General features: G+C 54.1%; 1 protein-coding gene and 1 long non-coding RNA gene across 9 annotated transcripts in view; one reads left to right on the top strand and one right to left on the bottom strand.

Annotated features, from left to right (window-relative positions):
• Positions 1-13,869, top strand: part of SEPTIN9 (septin 9) — a 180,536-nt gene that overhangs the window by 130,370 nt on the left and 36,297 nt on the right. The window contains exons 1-2 of one of the 8 annotated variants that reach the window (XM_042256305.2): positions 7,624-13,197; positions 13,498-13,532. The exons of 6 other annotated variants lie outside the window; for them this stretch is intronic. The gene's annotated coding sequence lies outside the window, so the exon portion shown is untranslated. Of the gene's footprint in view, positions 1-7,623; positions 13,198-13,497; positions 13,533-13,869 lie in introns of those variants that run through there. One more of the 8 variants, XM_027974162.3, reaches the window with a different exon arrangement.
• LOC132657362 (uncharacterized) lies at positions 1,511-13,848 on the bottom strand. The gene is made up of 2 exons (XR_009595393.1): positions 13,771-13,848; positions 1,511-11,519 (listed from the first exon to the last, which is right to left on the bottom strand). It is a non-coding gene; the product is annotated as an uncharacterized LOC132657362 (long non-coding RNA).

Below are 13,869 nucleotides of genomic sequence, written 5' to 3'. Positions count from 1 at the left end.
GATGATCCTGGATAATCCGCACAGAGCCAGTGTAATCACGAGGGTCCTGAGAAGTGGGGGAAGGAGACAGGCAAGTCTGCATCAGTGATGGGATGTGGGGAGATTCCACAGGCCACACTGGCTGTAAAGATGCCGGGGGTGTGGGGAGGCCAGGAGCCCAGCAATGCAGTGGCCTCTGGAAGCTGGGACGACAGGTGGTCAAAGGGACTCTCCCCCGAGCCTCTGGAGGGCACCAGCCTTTGGTTTTAGCTCAGCAACTTTGTGTTGGACTTGACTCCAGAGCTGTTAAGAGGACGACCTGCGCTCTTCTGAGTTCCCGAGCTGTGAGGTTTGTTACGGCAGCAACGGGAATGAAGACACGAAGTGCTGGTCCTCTTCTGGAAGAATTCAGGAGGAATTCCATCTGTGTCCTGAACCCTGGGGGTTCTGGGCTCCCCTAGACACTCCCAGCCCTAGAGTCCACGGGACACACCCCTCCCCGCCCCCGGGCTGGGCAGGAAAGAAAATAGTTGCAAAACTCTTTCCCACTTTCACAAGTGAAGGCGAGGCCGTGGGCCGATGTTCCTGTCTCCTTTTTTTGACCTTTTCCCCTCCTAGACTTAGAATTCTTTAGCTGAAAGAGACTCTAGGTTCATCAGCTTGGTTTGCAATGAAGAAGGAAGCTGAGGCCCAGGAAAGTGAGCCTGCATGGCTAGGGTGGTGGTGGTGGGTGGAAGGCTAGTGGGTGGGGACTGCCAGGGAGCAAAGCAGATTGGCTGTGTGTGTTTGGGGTGGGAGGTGGGCTCTGGGGAGCTGGAGGAGCAGCTGCTTCACAGCCATAGAGCCTGGGGACCCCAGGACGCCCCAGCTTGGGGACCGTGGCCTGAGATGAGGTAGGGAAGTGCCAGGTGCGCTGCCTTAGGTGGAGACCTCCTTTGCAGATGCCGCCAGCCTGCCCGGGGCTCTCAGAGACCTTGGTGGGTCAGATTGCAAACTGCGCTTTCCACCATCAGCACCCAGAGCCAGCAGCTCACAAGAGTTAGGCTCCTGCCTCTGGCCGAGAAATGTCATTTTCTGAGCTGCGTGGGGACCAAGCGAATGAATCTCTACCGCCTGACCACTCTGATCGTTCTATCCTGGCATCTGGAGAAACAGCCCAGATGACACGAAGTGATCGTCTTCCAGCCTCATCAGCTTGCCCCTCCGCAGCTCACTCCTCTCGTGGCACCCGAACGGCTTTGCTGAGGCTCCCCCGAGGCTTGCTGCTGGCCCCACTGCCTGCCAGTCCCTTGGCCTGGAAGGTCTGTTCTTCCACAGGGGTGGGACCCCTTCTAGGTATCTCTAAGAACAGCCTCAGTGGCGTGTTCACTGGCTCTTGCTACATGGTGCCGGATCCCTTAGCTTTGTCCTGAGGCCAGGACCCGGGCAGGCAGGGCCTCTGTTGGTGAGGCTTAGCCCCTTCCCTGTACCTGACAAGGTGCCTGCGTGCTCCACGTGTGTACAGGAGATGAAGGAATGAACAGACACGTCATGAAATCATCCAGTTCCCATTTCTAACTGGTACATCACGTGTGGCATTTCACATTTTGAATATACCTTTTTTGGTGTTTGAAAGATTAAATTGGTTTTGTTAACACAGTTTACGAATAGGCAACACCTCCTTTAGCAACTAGAAGGGAGCTCCCTTGAATGTACTTAAAATATTTTCCCTATTTTGAAATAATCTTCGACTTGCCAGAGATCACAAAAGTCATAGTAGAGAGTGCCAGGGTACCCTTTGCCAGCTTCTCCCCTAATGACCTGTCACAGTACATATCAAAACCAGGAAGCTGACAGGTACAAGGATGTTAACTCAGCTACAGACTTGACTCGGCTCTCGCCAGTTTTCAGGTGAAATGTCCCTTTGGGGGGCAAATGGTTCTTTGAAGTGAGACTTATCACATACATAGGTTCATGCAGTCACCACCAGAATCAGGAAACAGAAATGCTGCATCAGCAGTGAGGGTTTCGCCTGGTTTTGAACTGTATCTGAATTGTTGTTCAGTCGCTAAGTTGCATCCGACTCTGCAACCCCGAGGATGCAATCCACTAGGCTCTTCTGTCCACAGTCTCCCGGAGTTTGCTCAAATTCATGTCCATTGAGTCATTACTGTGTTACCATGTAGTATACTTCCATTTTTGGCTTCTTTCACTGAATATTATGTTTGCAGGATTTATTCCTTTTTTTTATGTGCTTTTAGAAGCGAAATTTCCCAGAAGATCTTTTGGATCCACCATTAAGGTTTTAAAACCACAGATACATGACAGTCATCGGTAATCCAGACTCTTCGTATCCATCAACGGTTTCTGCTGATTCTTCTCTGCGCTTCCGCTGGGGAGCTGGCAGACGCTGCCTGCCTGTGGGCTGTCTTCCCTGCTCCTACACCCGAGAAGAGGCGGGGGCAGCGCTATGGAACATCTGCCTGGGTGCCAGGCTCAGCGCCAGTCTGTACACATGCCATCTTTTTCCTTTTCATTTTCCTTGAATTCCAGTGAACCCCTTCCCCCTTTTGACAGATGAGAAAAATCACTCTCAAGAGTTAAAGAAATTTACACACACACACACACACACACACACACACACACACACACATAACCCGTCGCTCAGCTGATAGGTGGTGGTGTCAGATTTGGACACCCATCCTTCTGACCTCAAAGCCTGAGTTTCCTGGATGAAATGAAAACTTGGGTGGCTTGGACCACTGGCCCCTGGGCCAGGAGTTTCAGGCACAGGGGTTCCCCAGGTTTGTGGGGTGAGCTGGGAAGGATCAGTGTCCCCCCTCCCCAACCCCAGTCTGAGTAAATAGCTGGAGGTCATGTACCCACTGCTTCACAGCCTTGAATTTCCTGAGCTTCCAGGTCTGGGAGGAGAGAAAGGAGGAGAGGAAAGAGCTGGGCTGGGCTGGTTTGGGCCCAATTCCCAATTAAACAAGCCGCTTAGTTTCCCATGAGTGGCAGTTTTACCTGCCCCCCGTCCCCCTTCTTTGCTAAAGGGGAGAGGGGTCTCAGGCATCCCCATTTAAAGCGGACCTGGGTCTGACAAAACCTCACATCAGACATCTTAAGGAGCTGCAAAAGCCTTCAACCCTCACACCTGAAACTGAGGCCACCACCCCAGAGGGGAAAACAAGGCTTCTTGGGCTGGGGCGTTTTCTGCCAGGTCATGAAAATAGTCCCGGAGTCGCCAGCTCCTCTTGGTTAGAAGCTTTCTGTGGTTTTCAGAGCACTTTGACATGGTTAATTCAAAGCACTCCCCAAAACCCCGCAAGGAGGGCAGGAAGTTTGAGGCACCTCCTCTCGAGCAGCCAAACAGCAGGTGGGTTCATCACCCTCGGGCTCAGGAGGGTGAGCGGAGGCTCAGGAGGTGAGGCCTCGTCTTGGGGGCCACCTGGCCAGCGAGCCACACACAGACTTGGGAGTTTGCTTCCCCAGGGCCTGTGAAGACTGCTTGCATTTAACAACAGCAACAAAAAACACTCACCCTGGGACTTTCCTAGCAGTCCAGTGGTTAAGACTCTGAGCTTCCAATGCAGGGGGAACAGGTTTGATCCCTGGTTGGCCGCTAAGATCCCACACAGTGAGTGGTGAAACCAAAAGCTTAACAAAAATAGAAAAAGGAAATAAATGGTAAAAAAATTAAAAAAAAATTAAAAATTAAAAATTATTAAAAAGAAAACAAAAAACATGCACCATCTCCGTGAATATAGCACCTGAGCGCTTCCGTCCAGCCTGAGAAGCAAAGGTTTGGCAGTCTTCTTTCCTTCCTCTAACCAGGCTCAGCCTGCTGTTCGTATCTATTTATCGTTCCCATGTTTACTTAGAACTTTCGCTGGGCAGCTCTCTTTCTCTCAGTATTACATGCTAGTGTTTTACGTGTTGCACAACAGCATACCCAGCTTGTTCTGTGTAAGCAGCCTCTTCTGTGAGTTGAGGTGACCTGCACCATTGCCTGGGGCTTCCCGGGTGGCTCAGCGGTAAAGAATCTGCGGGTTTTGTCCCTGGGTTGGGAAGATCCCCTGGAGGAGGGCATGGTGACTCCCTCCAGTATTCTTGCCTGGAGAAAGCCAAAACAGCCTGGCGGGCTGCAATCCATAGGGTCGCAAAGAGTCGGACATGACTGAAGTGACTTAACACACACATGGGTATTGGGGAGGGAAAACTTTTCCTCTACCTTCTTAGCTTCTGTCTTTTGAGGGTCTCCAGACTAACCCAGGAGCCACATTAGTAAGAGAAAAGACAGACGTAAGCACATAAGTAAGGGATTTCACAGAAAAAATGTGACTCAAAGGAGCTTTAGGACTTAGGGCTTAAATACACACCTTTGTAGTAGGGGAGAAGGAGAAAGGCCCTTACTGGAGAACGAAGGACTCTGGAAAGATAAATGGACCCTTAGGAGGAGAAATGAGAACTAGGATGTTTTTGTGGCAGTATCTGAAGGTGTGGTGTGCAGATGCAGATGTGGATTCCATCCCTGGGTCGGGAAGATCCCCTGGAGGATGGCATGGCAACCTGCTCCCGTATTCTTGCCTGGAGAATCCCCACGGACAGAGGAGCTTGGCAGGCTACAGTCCATGGGGTTGCAGAGAGTCGGACACAACTGAAGTGACTTACACACACAGGTATTGGGAAGGGAAAACTTTTACTCTACCCTCTTAGCTTCGGTCTTTTTGTTGTTTAGTTGCTCAGCTGTGAGAGCTCTCTACAACCCCTTGATCTGTAGCACACCATGCTTCCCTGTCTTTCACCATTTCCTGGAGCTTGCTCAAACTCATGTCCATTGAGTCAGTGATGCCATCCAACCATCTCGTCCTCTTTTGTCCCCTTCTCCTCCTGCCTTCAGTCTTTTCCAGCATCAGGGTCTTTATAATGAATCGGCTCTTTGCATCAGGTGGCCAAAGTATTGGGGCTTCAGGTTCATTTTCAGTCCTTCCAATGAATATTCAGGACTGATTTCCTTTAGGATGGACTGGGTGGATCTCCTTGCAGTCCAAGAGACTCTCAAGAGTCTTCTCCAACACCACAGTTCAAAAGCATCAATTCTTCGGCACTCAGCCTTCTTTATGGTCCAGTTCTCACATCCATACGTGACCACTGGAACAACCATAGCTTTGACTGTATGGAGCTTTGTTGGCTAAATAATGTCTCTCCTTCAGTCTTTTGGGGGTCTGCAAACTAAACTAAGCCACACTAGTAAGAGAAAAGATAGACGTAAGCACATAAGTAAGGGATTTCACAGGAAAATGTTACTTAAAAGGTCTTCAGGATTTAGGGCTTATATACACACCTTCTTAGTAGGAAAAGGGAAGGCGGAGAAGGACACTTACTGGAGAACAGAGGACTTTGGAAAGATAAATGGGCCCTTGAGAGGGGAGATGAGCGCCAGGATGGTTTTGTGGCATAGTATCTGTAGGTGTGGTGTGTAGACTTCTTGTCTGCGATAGTCAGTCTTCCCGGCTTGCTCAGAGGAGGAGACTGCTGACAACTGAGTTCTTCCAGAAGGTTCTGTTCTTAGGCAGATGAGGCTTAAGGGACTCAAATGCTGCCTCTCCCAAGTCCTATGCCACAGTAGTGTATCCTGGACACCTTTCCAAGTATCCTTCTCTGGTTCTCTTCCAAGTCCCAGCCAGACAGTGGGCAATGTGGAGGCCCTTTATAAAAAGGCCCCATGTTGCCCATGGAATTGCCAAGGGCCCCTCTGGCCCTCCTGGAAAAGGAAATGGCAACCCACTCCAGTATTCTTGCCTGGAAAATTCCACAGACAGAGGAACCTGGTGGGCTACAGTCCATGGGGTCACAAAGAGTCGGCCACGACGGAGCACTTCAGCACCTCTGGCCCTGCACCCTCTGTGGGAAGTACTGACACTCCCACCCCACCCCTGGCTTTCCTGGTGACCCAGATGGTAAAGAATCTGCTTGCAATGCAGGAGAACTGGGTTTGATCCCTGGGTTGGAAAGATCTCCTGGAGAAGGGAATGGCTACCCACACCAGTGTTCTTGCCTGGAGAATTCTGTGAACTGAGGAGCCTGGCGGGCTACAGTCCCTGGGGCCACAAAGAGTCGACTGAGCAACTAACACGTCACCCCCACCCCACTCACCCGCTGTGTCTCTTGGACACACCTAGCTTAAGTTTAAATGTTATCAGCATCTTGCCAAATCTCAAGGGTATTGCATATGTGTGTCAGTGCTAACCAGCTACTCTCAACCCAAGCTGTTGGAATCTCCTGAGAAATGTTTAACCAACGCCTAGATTAGTTAAATCAGAATCGCTGGGGAGGGGCCTGGGAATCTGTATTTCCTCAAAGCTCCCCTTAGGTTTGAGAACCTCTGAGCAGAAGTCAAACAAACATCCTGCTCTTTCTACTTGCTTGTTCCCTTACTCCCCAGTTCCAGACCCTCAGTCCCGCCTCTAAATACCAAATTGTGCATTGCTGGACTGAAAAAATTTACCATCTTAGCTGCTTAAGCTTTTGTTTTGGTCCTAATTTCAGTGGAGGATCAGGAAGTCTAGAGTGTCGCTCGTAACGCCGGCCTGGAGCGCCCCCGCCTGGAGGTCTTCCCTCCTGACACCACCCCCCACCCCACCCCCGGGGAGAGCTCTCCAGTACCGACACGCTGGGTTTCTGCTTGAAATCAGTGAAGGATCCGCTTGTTTTGTTGCTGGGAGTTCGGGATTTTGGAAGGAGGATGGAGTAGTGGGGTTGGAAGTGTGCCTGGGGCTACCGCTTAGCTACAAAGTATCCATCCCAACCAGAATAATAGAGTTGGCTGCGAGTGAGAGTTAAGATATCATCAAATAATTTCTGACACATTGTTGATGTAATGATAGCTTTTCAAGAGGAAAAAGGAATGTGTATTAAAGGTGCCTGCCAGGGGAAGAGGCAACCTGACAGTGAGGCTGGGAGGAGTGCTTCTTAGAAAGGAGGAAATGGGGCCTTCCGGCTGCCGAGTTCCACAAACATTTACAGGGGCCGCTACCCAGGAGCCGGGGCGGGCGGCGGGGAAGGTGAGTGAATCAGCCAGACAAGTGTTTTGGGTCAGGATGTGAGGTAGGAAACGCAAAAGCGGGCAGGGGTGGTCATAGCTGATGGAACACCTGGAGGGCTTCCTGGAAGTGGTGACTTTTACCAGGGGATTTTTAGGTATGGTTTGGGACACTATGGGGCCTGGGTGAACAGCATAGGGGACCTTAGAACACAAGCATGCCTAGAGGTGTGGTTGAGTCAGACGGCGATCAGGATCAGAGGTGGCAGCCTGGGGGTTGTGGCTGAAGCTGGTGACAAAAGTAAGGCCAGCCTCTCCTGAGATGTGGGGAGAGGAGACTCCTGTGTCTTGGGGGACAAGATGAGGAAGGTAGCCGGGAGAAGCGACCTGCCAGGAGGAGTGGTTAATGCATGCCACGTGCTGCCCCCCGAGGTCAGTCGGCCATGAAGGTCGTTTCAAGAGGTTGTTTCTAATGGTGGAATGGGCAGAAGCCAGAGAGCAGAGGTTAAGAAGTGAGTGGGCGCTGAGAAGGTGGAAGCCGCAAGTGTAGACCAACTGGGAGGAGGTCAGGTTGTTGAGAGAGGAAGCAAGCAAGCCTACAGTTGGAGGAGGGGGCGGGGCCACAGGAAGTGGGGGTGGCCTTGTTTTTGAGATGAGGGGCAGCCTGAAGGTTCTCCTAGGTCAAGTTGAAAAGGACCTGGGAAAAAGACGTCAACCCAAGGTAACAACAAGCTCTACTGCAGAGAGAAACTGCGCTAGGGTCCCCTCCCTCCCCCGTGCAGGCCTGGGCCTTTGCCCTCGGGCTGTGGGGTCCTCCCCAACCCCAGGAGTGACGGCGGGGGACTTGCGTGAGGGGCAGCACCTCCTGAGGTCGGCCTGACTCTAGGCACCTGGGCCCCCCATCCCTGGGGGCATGTGGCTGCTTATGCTCCTGGCTCACTTCAGCCCCCAGCCTCACACTTCCAACCCACCCAGCCCTTCCCTTGTCCTCCTGCAGGGGGCGGGCCTGGGGGCAGCCCAGTGACCTGCCTGCGGAGGCGGGGAGGGTATTTTTCTTGGCCTTTGATGGAAAGCATCCCCTTCATCCCTTGGGGGTTTGCCCGGGGTGGGTTGGAAGGGAGCTGGCAGGAGGGCTGAGCTGTGTGCTCGCCACCAGGCTTTTGGGCTTGGCAGGAGGACCGTTCGGGACCTGGGACCTGGGTGGGGGTGGTGCGTGCGTGCGTGAGAGAGGGAGGGAGGGAGGGAGGGAGGGCACTGTGTAACCGCTTCCTTCTCCCGCTGCTGCCCGAGCCAGCATCTCGGGCATCACATGAGTGGCTCTGCTCTGCAGGGCGGGTGCCTCCCCCACAGGATGCTGTGCTCTTCACCCAGTTGGCCCGGCTGGAGGTGGAAGCCTCGACGTGTCCCTCTGTGGCTTCCAATGTGGGACCCTCCTGCCAGACAGCCGATCAGTGCGGTTGCCCCCGGCGACCTCCCCCCCTTCAACCCCGTCCCCCGTGTTCCCGATGGTGGGGTCTGCTCATGGACAGAAGGAAACGGCCCACAGCACCCTTGTCAAGGACACCATGGGGCAGCCCACGCCCCACCCTCCCCACCCCCCGAATGCACATCAGCTGGAACCCGGCGAGGGGGGTTTCTTTAGCTTTCTATGGATGAGTCCAACTCTCTCTCCCAAACCCCGACTAATATCCTATAGGTCTGGGAAAGGGTCCGGCTCACAGGTGCATGGCCTGGAGCAAGTTCCCATCCCACTCTGAGAGTTTGTGTCTTCATCTCTCCAGGAAGCTCCCAGACTTACACAGGTCGAGTTGCAGACTGCGGGGCTGCATGAGTTTCCTTTGGTGTGGCTGCTCTTCCAACTTCGGAGAAGCCAACGGCACTCCACTCCAGTACTCTTGCCTGGGAAATCCCATGGATGGAGGAGCCTGATAGGCTACAGTCCATGGGGTCGCGAAGAGTCGGACACGACTGAGCAACTTCACTTTCACTTTTCACTTTCCTGCACTGGAGAAGGAAATGGCAACCCACTCCAGTGTTCTTGCCTGGAGAATCCCAGGGACGGGGGAGCCTGGTGGGCTGCCATCTATGGGGTCACACAGAGTCGGACACAACTGACGTGACTTAGCAGCAGCAGCAGCAGCAGCTGTCCCAACTTACCGCATACTCAATGGCTTCAAACAACAGAAATTTATTCTTCTTACAGTTCTGGTGGTCAGAAGTCTGAAATCAGGGGCACTGGGCAGGGCTGGCTCTGTCTGGAGGATCCAGAGGGAGAAGCTGTCCTTCTTTCACCTTGCAGTGGCTGCCTGCGCCCTTGGCTTGTGGCCGCATTACTCCACTCTCTGCCTTCGTCATCACACAGTCGTCTTCCTATATTCTTCAAGCTCCCCTCTGCAGACTTATCTTAAGGACCCTCGGGATTACGTTCGGGGCCCAGCCACATAATCGGGAGAGCCTCTGTGTCTCACAGCCCTTCATCTCTGCAGTCGGTCCTGCCGTGTAAGATCACATTCAGAGGTTCTGGGAAGATGGGGCATGATACAGTCTCCCCCAGGGCTCCTGATCTGTCTTGGGGCCCCTCTGGTTTTAAGGTATAAAACAAGAAAACAAACTGGCTCCAGTGAAAGGAGGGCACGTTCAATTCTTTTTTATTGACTGTGCACACATACAGCGTGTTGCGCAACCGTCGCCGTTATCTACTTCCAGCATATTTCCTCACCTCAGTGGAAACCCCATATCCATGAAGCGTCACTGCCCAGCCACGGCTGCCTCCGCCTTGGCGACCCCTGCTTTCTGTCTTTATAGATTGTTTTTTAATCAGTGCAGTTTTGAAGTTAGTAACCAGAAGCGTGTTGAAGTACTTATTGGATGCAAGGGAAGCCAGTGTCTGGGTGTCTGAGTGGGAGGAGCAGTTGAGGGAGCTTGGGTGTCCAGAAGGGTTCCTGGCTCCAGGCTGCAATAGCCCAACTCATTCTTAAAAAAAAAAAAAAAAAATTTTACTTATTTTTGTCTATGATGGCTCTTCATCGCTGCGTGCAGGCTTTCTCTGGTTGCGGCAAGCGGGTACTGTTCGTTGCGGTGCTTGGGCTTCTCATTGCAGTGGCTTCTCTTGTTGCAGGGCACACGGGCTCTCAGGCACGTGGGCTCAGTTGCAGCTCCCAAGCTCTAGAGCACTGGCCCAGTAGCTGAGGCGCACAGGCTTAGTTGCTCTATGGCGTGTGGGATCTTCCCGGACCAGGGATCGAACCCATGTCTCATGCGTTTGCAGGCAAACTCTTTACCACCCAGCCACCAGGGAAGCCCCATTCCCTTTGAGTCGGGTTCATCCCGGCCTGCGCAACCGTGAGCCAGGTAGGCGAGGGAAGCCCAGAAAGGGATGTGTGAGCAGTCACAGAAAACTGTCTGACTATACTTAGCGCACATTTGGCAAAGCAGTTTCTTAGAAGCTCTGCTGTGTCGAATGGTGGAAGCTGAGAATCATGTCCCCTTGTGCTATGCTTAGTCGCTCAATAGTGTCCGACTCTCTGTGACCCCCTGGACTGCAGCCCACCAGGCTCCTCTGTCCATGGGATTCTCCAGGCAAGAATACTGGAGTGGTTTGCCATGCCTTCCTCCAGGGGATCTTCTCAACCCAGGGATTGAACCCAGGTCCCCCACATTGCAGGTGGATTCTTTCCCGTCTGAGCCACCAGGGAAGCCTGCATGTCCCTTTATGTCCCCAGAAAGGGAATACTGCCACATAGGGATCAGCGGCCTCAATAGAGGCCTCAGCATCTCACAGTAGATGCTGATGTGTGTCTAATATCACCCCCAGTGTGGCTCCATATGTGGTGTGAAAAATGATCCAGATAAACCTCTCTCCAAGGGTCTGTTGTCATCTCAGGGTGAAACTGAGAATATAGAGAGCTGTGCTGTCCAGGACAGTAGCCCTTGGTCACCTGTGGCTATTGACCGCTTGAAGTGTGAACCGTCCAAATCGAGAGGTTCGATAATTATAAAACACACACTGGAGACCTCCCTGGTGGTCCAGTGGTTGAGACTCCACGCTTCCAATGCAGGGGGCGTGGGTTTGATCCTTGGTCTGGGAACTAGATCCCACATACCTTGTGGCCAAAAAAACATGTAACGATCTCAAAAGTGTTCATACTGATTACATGTTGGGTTGATATTATTTTGGCTCTGTTAGGTTACATAAAATACATTAACATTAATGTTACCTGTTTCTTCTTACATTTTTTACTGTGGCTACTAGAAACTTTATTTTTTTTATTTTTTATTTTTTTTACTACTAGAAACTTTAACAGCACGTCTGTGGCTGGACTGTCTGTGGCCGGCCTTCGGTTTCCACTGGAGGATTGGATGGGCAGCTGCCCAGGTGTCAGGCTGCTCTCCCTGGATGCCGAGTGTGTCCTGAGCAGCAGTGGACTGTGCCGGGGGGGCAGACGTTCTGTGTTGGAAAAGCCCCTGGACTGGGGGGCTTGGTGGGCACAAGAATACCCTCTTCTGTGCTCTGAGGGCCCTGGTCAGTGACAAGTGAGGAAAAGTTGTAAGAGGAGCCTGGCATGTGTACAAAGTACTCAGGCCGCCTCCTGGACCTGTGATCTGGGGGTTGGGTGTAGATGGCGGGCAGAGTGAGGGATGAGCTTGGAGAGCAGTGGTGGGCGCCCAGGAGGGGAAGCGGGCCCTGGGAGTGGACTCTGGGGCCAGAAAACTGGGGGAAACAGTGAGGCCAGAGGCTGGAAGGAGGCTCCGAGGGGAGTGCTGCGGGACCAGGAGGCTGCCAGGGCAGGTGTGGAGTGCAGGCTTCATGTTAATTAACCCTACGCCTAGCCTGGCTTCCCTTGTTGCTGGTTCCTGGACCTGCTTTTTTAGGTCCCAGCCAAGTAGGCGGAAGAGTCGACTCATTGGAAAAGACCCTTATGCTGGGAAAGATTGAAGGCAGGAGGAGAAGGGGACGACAGAGGATGAGACGGTTGGATGGCATCACCGACTCAATGGACATGAGTTTGAGCAAGCTCCAGGAGATAGTGAGGGACAGGAAAGCCTGGTGTGCAGCAGTCCATTGGGTCGCAGGGAGTTGGACACTGAGCAACTGAACAAGTGGGCAGGGGTTCAGGAGGGGCTGGGCCCTTGCAACTGTCTGGAAATCACCTTCTTGGAGGAAAAGGATTTGTATTTGTAGAGCTGCTGCCTTTCCTGTTTCTGGACACACATGTGTCTCACTTTAATTCTTGCAGCTGGAGTTGATCATGCCCATTTTACAGACGGGGAAGGTTCAGGCCAGCAGATGTTGAGTAATAAGTCAAAGATGGTTCAAGCGAAGGGGCCTCCATCTGATACTGACTCTGAGGCCCGTGCCTGGGATCCACCACGGCCTCCCTCCCAGTGAGATGCGAAGAAGGGCCCTGGACATGCATCTCCTCCCACTGGGCACTCCCCCAGCTCTGGCCAAGTGCCTGGAGACCAGGGGCAGCAGCTCTGCGTGGCCACTCCATGTCGGAGTTGGAAGGGGTTTGCAACACAGGCCCCTGAAGCCTTTGTGGCAAACCCCCAGACCTCAGAGGCCCCTGGGGGGCAAGCTGGCCGTCAGGGGTAGGAGTGGCTGCTGCTGGGAAGGGCTGGCTGCTGAGGGACATGGTGGTGGACGTGGTCAGCCTACCCCTGTGGCCGGTGGGGTGGGTGCCCCTGGGTCCTTGCCCACTAACCATGCCGGGGATCTGGGAAACCTTGGGTGTGGCCTGGCCTCCGAAGGCTGAGCTGGGGGTCTTCTGGAGGCAGGAGAATGGACTGGCATTTTGCACCTGAACTAACCACTCTCTGCCCTAGGAAGACCCCCCACACCAGCCCCCAGGAGCTGTCTCCTCCTGTGGGAGTGGGCCTGAGCCAAGTTGGCCCCGCCCATGCCTGGGAGTGACTCACTCCCTCCGGGGTCAGAGGTCGAGGCACAGGATGGATCTGGCTGATCCCAGCGTCCAGTGGGCAGGCCCAGCCCGGGACAGGGACGCTCCCAAGCTCCCTCCTCTGGGGACCACCTAACCCATCCCCTGAGGGGGTCTCAGCTCTTCCCAGGGGCCCGCAGGGAGGGGAGAGAGAGGAGGAGACTCCGTGAGTCATCCCCAGGCCCTGAGGGGCTGGAGAAGCCAGAGCGGGATCCGATAGTAATCTTCCGAGGCTCCAGGAAGAAGACCGAGCTCAGGGTGAGCTGGCCACCGCCGCCGCCTCCCCAGCCCCTGCCGGTTCCTCTCCGCTCCCTTCCCGGGTCATTTCCACCAGGGCACACACAGCGGGGCTGGCTCTGCTCCCACCTCAGCTGCCAGGAAACCTGACCTCCTGGGGAGAGTGGCCTGTCATCTGAGCTGCTGGGATAGGGGAGGGGGGTTCAGAACCAGATGGGGGGGGGTACACCTGGCAGAGAGGGAGCCAGGGTGGGCGGCAGGGAGAGGGTGCCTGTGGGCAGCAGCAGGTTCTTGGCATCACCCTTCCCTCCACCCCAGCAGGACTGGTTGGAAGGGCAGCCTGGCCGTCTGTCCAGGTGAGCCTCTCGCCTTCTCCCTCTCCCTCTGGGGAACCATGTCACTTTTCCTTTTGGGGGTTAACTCAGGCTGGCTTGGGAAGTGGGCTTCTTGGCGTTCCTCGGTCACAGCTAGCGCCCCTTCTCTCCGCCTGCCTCCACCCCCACCCACTCCCTCCGCACCCCTCGTCCCGCTCCTTCAGAGCCGCTGCCCCGCTGAGCCTCCCTCTGCAAGGAGGCCGTCGCGGTCCCTCCCTACCTCTGCCCGCGCTCTGGGAGGCTCCTTGTTCCTCGGCCACAAAGCCCCTTTGATCCTCTGCTCGGCTCGGAGCCATGTGACCCGGTGGGCGGGCCGCGC

The sequence above is a fragment of the Ovis aries genome, chromosome 11 (assembly GCF_016772045.2).
Source record: "Ovis aries strain OAR_USU_Benz2616 breed Rambouillet chromosome 11, ARS-UI_Ramb_v3.0, whole genome shotgun sequence".
In the NCBI taxonomy this organism is placed as follows: domain Eukaryota; kingdom Metazoa; phylum Chordata; class Mammalia; order Artiodactyla; family Bovidae; genus Ovis; species Ovis aries.
The sequence above is the reverse complement of the archived record's forward strand: the minus strand, read 5'-3'. Positions and strand labels throughout refer to the sequence as shown.